This window comes from Brienomyrus brachyistius, chromosome 11 (assembly GCF_023856365.1).
Source record: "Brienomyrus brachyistius isolate T26 chromosome 11, BBRACH_0.4, whole genome shotgun sequence".
Classification (NCBI taxonomy): Eukaryota; Metazoa; Chordata; class Actinopteri; order Osteoglossiformes; family Mormyridae; genus Brienomyrus; species Brienomyrus brachyistius.
Genome location: NC_064543.1, coordinates 23,396,417 through 23,406,660, shown reverse-complemented (window position 1 = coordinate 23,406,660; position 10,244 = coordinate 23,396,417).

Below are 10,244 nucleotides of genomic sequence, written 5' to 3'. Positions count from 1 at the left end.
TAGTATGTTAAGCAAGCCATAACTTAATTCATTTTTTTATTTACATTAAGCAACATAAATGCTTTGAACAGCATTTATTCTTCATGGAGTTATAGACTGAAACCATTTGTTATTATCAACATTATTACTTAATACTATGTAATTATTTGTTATGAATTTGTTATTACTACTCAGTTTGCGATGAGATGAGGTAGTATTTTCTTGATCTCTAAAATGAAATTAATTTTCAATTTGTTACATTTTGTCAAATTATTATAAAATGCAGTGTTATTATATAATGCATTGGTCCATGGTGTGTGACAAAGAATTTTGTAATAAAGCTGCATTATGTGATGGAAATTTGTTAGATTTTGTCGAGTTATTGTTTAGTGTGGCATTATTAGATAATGCATTGTTAGAAATGTGAATTTCATTGGAAGCAGTAAAATGTCAGGTTGACACAAATGGAAAATATAAAATATAATACAAAACAGGACAACTTATATTTCAGTGGGTTTTTTTGTGCTAACACATGACATGCCTGTCAGTGCAAAAATTGTACAAATGGCTTTTCTTTTAACAAAAACATACGGATAATGGCTGAGGTCAAAACACTTCAATCTGTCGTGCAGGGAAGAGCTGAATAGGTATCTGTCACAGGTAATTACCCACACATATACCCAAATGGTTTTCAATCAACAGTCGCAGTGACTGGCATATCAACTGCCCTACTGCCGGGCTCAGTGTTACTGTACAACAGCATGACGTCTGCAAGGAAATCTTTAGGGTTTTGAATATTTGTTCCTGAGACACAAAATGCTGTGCACGTACATGAAAAAAATCAAGAAAACCAGAAAGGTTTGTGAAGGACAGTCATTTGAGGAGATGTCAATGCCTGTCTCTATTCAAAAAGACTACGAAAAAGATCTGATGATTGTATTTTAACTTGTGCGCCAATGTGCTTGTGTGCTATGGCAAGGTAAAAGTTTGGCTAATTTACAGTTAGGGTTCAATCTTCTGTCAGTGGTGATTTTTTTATTTTTATTGGTGAACAGGTCATATAAAAAATGTGTGTATGTGTGTTATATACCATCTACCCATCCATACCTGTAAGTATAATTAGCCAGACTAAATACACTAAAGACTTTTGGCATTTTTCGTTTTTTGATTGCAGTCAGAGATTATTATAAAATTGAGTTTCCGCCTGTGAGGACCGAAAAATTGTCCCTATAATGTCAAATTAAGAGGTTTTATTCACATTATGGGACATTTGGTCCGCACAATGTAATAGATACATACCCATACCCCCCTCCCCGACACACACACCCTAACTAGCCACGTTATTAGGTTCCCTTGCTAGTACCAGATTGGAACCCATTTTCCTTTCAGAACTTCCTTAATTCTTGGCAGCATAGATTCAACATGGTGCTTGAAACATTTCTCAGAGACTTTGGTCCACACTGACAGGATAGCATCAGATTTGTTGGCTGCATCTTCATGTTGTGAACTTCTAATCCTATCTTCTGCATATAGCAGGAGAAATTAGGATTCATTGTAAAGGGCCCTTCCCACTCACACCACGGACTCTTATCTCTTACTGTAGCGTCCGGAAAACGGTATCTCCGCTACTACCGGACTGTCTCTCTTTAAATACCAATAAACTGCACATACAAAAACTACCTCTAAACCGCAACTACACTTTACTTACTGTCCGCTGTTACTGTTGCATTATGCATCCATTTCATGTGCAATACCAGCCATTATGGTTTATGTCCCTCCGCTGTTACAAATTGGAATTGTGTGCTGTCTATTTATCGTCCTGTCTATTATTAAGAACATAAGAACATAAGAACTATACAAATGAGAGGAGGCCATTCGGCCCATCAAGCTCGCTTGGGGAGAACTAAACTAATAGCTCAGAGTCGTTAAAATCTTATCTAGCTCTGATTTAAAGGAACCCAAGGATTCAACTTGCACTACATTATCAGGAAGGCTATTCCATACTCTGACTACGCGCTGTGTAAAGAAGTGCTTCCTTAAATCCAGCTTGAAATGTTCTCCCGCTAATTTCCACCTATGGCCACGAGTTCGTGTATTTAAACTAATGCTGAAGTAACTATTTGGTTGAACAGCATCCAAACCTATTAGAATCTTATATACCTGGATCATGTCCCCCCTCAGTCTCCTTTGCTTGAGACTGAACAGATTTAGCTCAAGTAACTGTTCCTCGTATGACATTCCTCTAAGACCAGGAATCATTTTTGTGGCCCTACGCTGCACCTTTTCTAAGGCCACATTGTCCTTTTTAAGATATGGTGACCAAACCTGCACACAATATTCTAGGTGAGGTCTCACCAAGGAATTGTATAATCTTAGCATTACCTCCCTTGACTCCACACACCTGGAGATATACCCCAACATCCTATTGGCCTTTTTTATTGCTTCCCCACACTGGCGAGAATGGGACATGGAAGCATCAACATACACACCAAGGTCTTTCTCATGATCAGCTACCTTTATTTCAGTGACACCCATGAAATACCTGTACTTTATATTTCTGCTCCCTAGATGGAGTACCTTACATTTATCGACGTTAAATTTCATCTGCCAGGTATCGGCCCAGTCACTAATTAAATCAAGATCCCGCTGTAGCTGCTGAGCCGCTAATTCAGTATCTGCTACACCACCCACCTTGGTGTCATCTGCTAATTTCACCAGTTTACTGTATATATTGGTATCCATATCATTTATGTAAATTAGGAACAATAGTGGTCCTAAAATCGAACCCTGCGGTACCCCACTATGAACGCAGGCCCACTGTGACATTGTGCCTCTTATAACTACTCGCTGTTTCCTATCTGTTAACCTGTTATCAATCCAGGTCGCTACAGCACCTAAAATACCTGTCACTTTGAGTTTAAGTAGGAGCCTCTTGTGGGGGACAACATCAAAAGTCTTTTGGAAATCTAAGTAAATGACATCATAGGCCTTCTTATCATCAACTTCCTGAGTAGCTTCCTCAAAATACATTGTTTGTATTGTATTGTTTTTTGATTCTGTTACTGCACTTTGTAGTGTCTTATGTTGGGATAAATCTTGCCAACTGCCTTGTGCAACTGCACAAATCATACAAAGTTAACGCCTCTGCACTATTTATTATCTCTGCACTATTTATTTACTGCCTGTTTGCACCTTGCACGCCCTGTTACCATGATGTTAATTGTAGTATGTTGCACCGGGGCCATGGAGAAACGTTGTTTCATCACTCTTTGCACATGTATGAAGCTGCTGATGACAATGAAGTAACCTTGAACCTTGATGTGACGTGTTGTGCATTCAGAACTGCTCTGCAGCATGCCTTGTTGTAATGAGTGGTTATTTGAGTTACTGTTGCCTTTCTATCAGCTTTAACCAATCTGGCCATTCTTCTCTGACTTCACTCATCAAAAATGCATTTTCGCCCAGAGAACTTCTGCTCACTGGATGTTTTTTCTTTTTCGGGCCAGTCCCTGTAAACCCTAGAAATGGTTGTGCGTGAAAATCCCAGTAGATCAGCAGTTTCTGAAATAGGCCTACTCATACCAGTCTGTCTGGCAGGAGCAACCATTCAAAATCACAAAATCACCTTTCCTCCCCATTCTGGTGTTTGAAATTAACAATAACTGAAGTTCTTGACCTGTATTTGCATTATTTTATGCTGTTCATTACATATTTCCTTCAACAGGCTGTTGAACCAGTATACTTATTAAAATGACCTGTGTATGTGTATACTACAATTCAAAAGTTTGGGGTCACACAGGAATTTCTGACTTAAGGTTCCAAAACAAAAGCAATTTTTTGTCCATTAAACATCAAGTTAATCAGAAATAACATTGTGAATGCAGTAAATGCGCAATGTAATATCTACACTGGCGTACAGAGGCCCATTATCAGCAAACATCAGTCCTGTGTTACAATAGCACGTTGTGTTTGCAAAAGTTAATTATTTTAAAAGGCAAATTTGATCATTAGAAATCCCTTTTGAAATTATGTTAGCAGAGCAGAAAACTGCTGTGCTGATTAAAGAAGCAATAAAACTGGCCTTTTTTGGACTAAATGGGTATCTGGAGCATCAGCAGTTATGGGTCCGAATGAAGACTGAAAATGGCCAAAAACAACCTTCTTCTGAAATTCATCAGTCTATTCTTGTTCTGAGACATGAAGGCCATTCCGTGGGAAATGTGTAAGTGACCCCACAAACACACATACACACACAACCAGTCTAAACCTTTGACACAACATATATATATATATAGTATAGAATATAGTATAAATAAACCTTTCTATGGGTAAGTATGAACAATCTTTTGACTAGTATGTATACCACACACACACACACACACACACACACACACATTCACACGCACACGCAGAAAACTCATTATAGCTTTCCTGAAACTGTATAGTTCTTTATTAGCATGGACCATCTGATATTTAAGAATAAAATGTTAATATGGAAAATACACATTGTTTCTCCACCTTGCTGCAGTAACACAGCTGTTCTTATCCATCATTTATGCAGCATTGAGAAAGGAACTCTTTCCCTTTTCCCAGTTTACTGCTTAAGTAGCACAGGAGACAAGGAAGATAAAAATACTCATGAATATATGTATTAAAATGCTTATGAATAAAAAAAGGACGGAAATCACAGTGGAGGATTTCACCATATGCCCTGGACCTACATAGCAGCCGATTCAAATAAAGAAACCAATTATTCATCAAATGAGGATACCCAAAAGCACAGTCAGCTGTAAGAAGGTTTCTGGTATCCGTCTGTTTGAACCAGTATGTTCTGGGTGCTAAATAAATGAGTAAAATATAAATAGTGCATAGTAATTAATAAACAGACATGGACACTTATAGCTGTTTTAAAAAGAATGTCACTAGTCATGACAAGCTATTGCTGTCAATGGATTTCAGTTCACCTCTTCTGGAGCTGACACCTTATCGTGATCCCAATGATCCAAGGAGCTACTGTAAGTTGTCCGGGGTTTTATGCCCCTGGTAGAGTCACCCAAGGCAAACAAGTCCTGGGTGAGGAACCAGACAAAGGCAGACGCAGGTCACGCCTGGGGGTGGGTTTCGATGGCGAGCACCTGGTGACCAGGCCTGCACCTATGGGGCCTGGATGGCCACAGCCCGAAAAAGGCACGTGAGTCCCCCCTCCAATGGGCTCACCACTTGTAGGAGGGGCCAAAGCAGTCGGGTACAGTGTGAGTTGGGCGGTGGCTGAAGGCGGGGACCTTGGCGGTCTGGTCCTTGGCTGCAGAAGCTAGCTCTAGGAACATGGAATGTCATCTCTCTGGTGGGGAAGGAGCCTGAGCTGGTGTGTGAGGTTATGAGGTTCCGACTAGATATAGTTGGGCTCACCTCGGTGCACGGCTTGGGCTCTCCTTGAGGGGCGTTGGACCCTCTTCCACTCTAGAGTTGCTCATGGGTAGAGGCGCAGAGCAGAGGTGGGCATACTTATTGCCCCAGAGCTGGGCACCTGTACATTGGGGTTTACTGTGGTGGATGAGAGGGTAGCCTCCCTTTGCCTTTGGGTGGGAGGACGGGTCTTGACTGTTGTTTGCGCTTATGTGCCAAATGGAAGTCTGGCAGTACCCCAACATTGGAAGGGATGTTGGAGAGCGCAATTCGCAGCCGAGTGTGAAGCGACTGGGATGAGAATCAGCACCTCCAAATCCGAGACCATAGTCCTCGGTGGAGTGCTCTCTCTGGGTCGGGGAGGAGGTCCTTCCCCAAGTGGAGGAGTTTCAGTATCTCAGGGTCTTGTTCATGAGTGAGGGAAGGATGGAGTGGGAGATTGACAGGTGGATCAGTGCAGCAACAGCAGTGATGCGGGTGCTGCATCGGTCTGTCATGGTGAAGAAGGAGCTGAGCCAAAAGGCAAAGCTCTCGATTTACCAGTCCATCTACGTTCTTACATTCTTAACCTATGGTCATGAGCTGAGTAGTGACTGAAAGAATGAGGTGGTGAATACAAGCGACCAAACTGGGTTTCCTCTGCAGGGTGGCTGCTGGAGATTAGGTAAGACGCTCGGACATTCAGAAGAGACTCAGAGTAAAGCCGCTGCTTGAGAGGACCTAGATGAGGTGACTCGGGCGTCTGGTGAGGATGACTCCTGGACATCTCCCTGGTGAGATGTTCTGGGCATGTCCCATTGGGAGGAGGCGCCGGGGAAGACCCAGGACATGCTAGAGAGACTATGTCTCCCAGCTGGCCTGGGAATGCCTCAGGATTTCCCCAGAAGAGCTGGAAGAAGTGGCCGGAGAGAGGGGAGTCTGGGTTTCCCTGCTTAGACTGCTGCCCTCGCAACCCGACCCGGACAAGCGGTAAATAATGCATGGATGGATGGATGGATGAATGGTTTTCAGTTCAGCACACCGACACTTTTTTGTAATAACCAATTAGTTATTCAGCCTAACTAGTCTATTAAGGTACTACTAAATTTTCACTGGTTAATTACTTTCATACTAATGACATTTTGGCCGTGGTGGCACAGTGGTTAGCACTGCTGCATCACAGCATGAAGGTCCTGGGTTCGGTCCTGGGTCTTTTCTGTGTGGAGTTCACACGCTCTCCCCATGTTCACGTGGGTTTTTGCCAGGGGCTATGGTTTCCTCCCACAGTTAAAATGCATGCAGGATAAGTTGATTGATGAGTCGAAATTGGCCCCATGTGTGCACCCTGTGGTGTGTTGGCGACTGCCCAGGGATGGTTCCTGCCAGCACTCATTGTTCCCAGGATAGGCTCTGGTTCCCCCCACAACCCCAGTTGAGATTCAACAGTTTCAAAAAATGGATGGATGATCCAGTGTTGGTATGAGTAATATCTGAGAACACTTAGAGGAAGATATCCTAACCCCAGTTGTAACTCACAAATGTCATATTTAATTCTTCAAAACATATGTATGTATAGTTTTTCCAATATGAATATTTCATGAAGTTATAGCTATGAAAATATAGTTCCATAAATAAAACAGCATCCTGTATTTTTGGGATCAGTTATAGGTTATAATCTCTAGCTAAGCCTGCACTGTCCCATTCCTACTGGCAGATTTGCTCATTCTTTCATAAAAAGCAGGCTGCTGACTGCATGATGTGTCATGACAGCTTTGTGAAAAACATGCAGAATGCCACCCCAGAGCAAATATTAACTGTTCTAGGACCTGATCTATGTACTGTAAACTCTGGGCAGGCATTAAAAGGTTTTTAGAGATTGACTTTCATAGCTTCTGGGTATTGTAACTGAAGCACATTCTCTTTTTCACCAAAATGAATGTGCAATTTACAGTATCTAGGCAATAATGTAAATACAGAGTGAGTCTACTGACTTCACTGTCTTTCTGGTCTGTTTTTATATTTTATTGAAAGGCCGAATTTGCAGGACAGTATCAGACCAAGGAACTTCATAGACAGGGGTTAATACTATCCAATTAATTACTACAATAAAGAAACTCCTCACAACCATGCCCAGGATAAACAGGTGGGTGGTTGGATGGATGGATAGATGGATGATGGAATGATGAATAGAATAAAGAGGCTTTGTTGGAATAAAAATCACCACACCCTACAGCTCTCTTACAGACTTGAGCAAACTGCACGATGTGAACAGTATTATCTATTATCAATCACTTCTCTGACGAAAAACCTTACCAGGGAAACTCTAATGATGATGCATTAGATTTAAAACAGCCTCCTAAAATAATTATTTTTCTTCTTATTTTTTTTTTTGTTTAATTTTTAAGCCCTTTCTTCTGATACAGTTTTTCGCCTCAAAACTTTGTTCCTCCTTGCAAATGGTACAACCTTTAACCCTTTCATGCATGGTGCCCACTGTAGTGGATAGCTGTTTAAATTTTATTATTTTCCATATGAATTTCTTAGATGTGTGGTGAATTATGATTAGACATGTGTCCACTATAGTAGACTTCATGCATGTATAAAGTCAATTTTGTCCAGCATGGCATCCACGTGTCATCAGGATTCATAAAACATTATCCTCAAATCACCACAATTCATCAGGAAGACTTGATTTAAAAAAAAAAATAAAAAATTTCAGGAGTGTTTCTTCTCCTCAAGTTTTTCACCTCGAATCTCCACCTCAACTCCACCTCAAAAATTCCACCTTGCAAATGTTCCACCGATTACGGAGAAGCGTACTTTTTTTCTCTTTTTGATATTCCACACTCATCCCTTTTTCATCCCTCTTTCCGGAAAGTCAAACCTTTCTTTCACAGGCCATGCATTAGCATCGACATAATTACACAGGTTAAGATACACAAAGGCTGACGGATGCTGCCGGTGTAATCACATTCATGATTTCTTCAGGAAATGCCTTTTCAAGTTAAACTCAAAATCTCATTTTAGTATTTGGGTTGTTTTCCTGTCATCCAAGTTCCACAAAGACTTGGCAAAATCATCTGGAATTGCACAGATATTTGTACCAAAAATTGCAGTTTGCCCATCTGCTCAATAATGTCCACATTTAAAATAGTTTATATTCTTTCATATTGGCAGTTATTAGAGGTTTCATTTATCACAACTATACCACTAGCAAGAAAATACAAAATATATATTTTTAATTATTTATTTATGCGCGTGGACTCACCTCAAACTAAAATAGCGAAAACAGCAAATTATACTTATAACAAGAAACATAACAGCATAAAAAACATAGTAGAACCACAGAACAAAGATGTGTAACGAGCTCAAGCTTAGTGCAAAACAAAGTAATCGTTTATGTTCTTTGTCTTAAAACTCTTCACAGATTGTGTTAAGACACTGTTAAAATATGTAACCAGTAATAGGAGGCCATTTTTGTGAGTTTTGGCACTCATTGTGTGTAGTTTTCAAACTTGTCTTTGTACCTGGTTAGATGTTTAAGTTGGTCCTAATTATATTGTAATTTGCAGTTAAATTTTATTATTTGCCAGTTTTCAAACTTGTCTTTGTACCTGGTTAGATATTTAAGTTGGTCCTATTCACATTGTAATTTGCAGTTAAATTTTATTATTTGCCATGTTTAACTAAGAACTTTTATGACAGCCTTTAGGTCCTCTTAGACCACGACTTCTAAGAAAACTGTAGAAATCTAGAAAACTGCAAACCAGAGCCCATGAGGCAACAGACGTCCTAGACTAGATGCCAGCATACAAACACAGGAAGAACATGCAAACTGCACACATATAGCTGGGGGCACAGAAGGGGGAGAGTCAGTTTAATTGCCTTTATCTCAATAAAAGAATGTTAAACATCAGATCACTGGGACTCATGGTACTTTGGCTTCCAAGAATTTAAAGCATTTTGGTATTGTTATTGTTGAATAATGTATGAAAAGATATCAGCAGAAAGAATGCTTTTACAGTATTTCCAAAAACTAATCAATATTTAACTGAAACTTGACAATATTATCAAACATTTGCAATAACTAGATTGCCTACTTGGATAAGAATGATTGTTGTAGTTACTTTCACACTTTCAAAAGGTCGTCCTTCTGCAACTATCTCATGTAAAATTAAACTTCTCTTCACTTTTAGGGACAATTTGCCTGAAGGGGAACTAAGATCAAGTCACTGAAATCATTCGTTTTCGGGCAGAATTTTGGCATTAAGTTTCTTGATGAAAGTCTTTCAGGGAGTAATTTGCACAGATTCACCTTTTCACTCAAAGTCAGAGGAGAGGTAAAGATTCAGGGACCCAATCAGCAAAAATTCTGCATATATAGAGAATCCACACTTGTCCAAAAGCTGTGTTTTTGAATTATAAAGACAACTTGGCACAGTACTGATGTTGAAAACATTGACATTTATTTAGTGATTTGAGAAGTTATACATTATAGGATAAATTCTAATTTATGACATTATAATATAGGCAAAGATATTATACATAAATTGCAATTTGTATACATAAATAGAAAATCTGAGGTAGGGCCTCAAGAATTAATGACATTTTGAAATAATGCATTTCACATGTAATATATGATTCTTTTCTCTTTTCTGGCACAAGATTCAAAACTTTATATTTTTATATATTTATATATATGTATGTTTATAGTATATGGTGATAGTCTATATGGTAAAGTAGTTGATGTCATGGTTTGTAAGAGGGGTACATATCTATATCCATAGGCAGCAGTACCCCACATAGAACACACATATGACATTACGCAAGTAATTAGAAATTTAACCTATACACTGATAGGTCCACAATAAAGTGCCCAA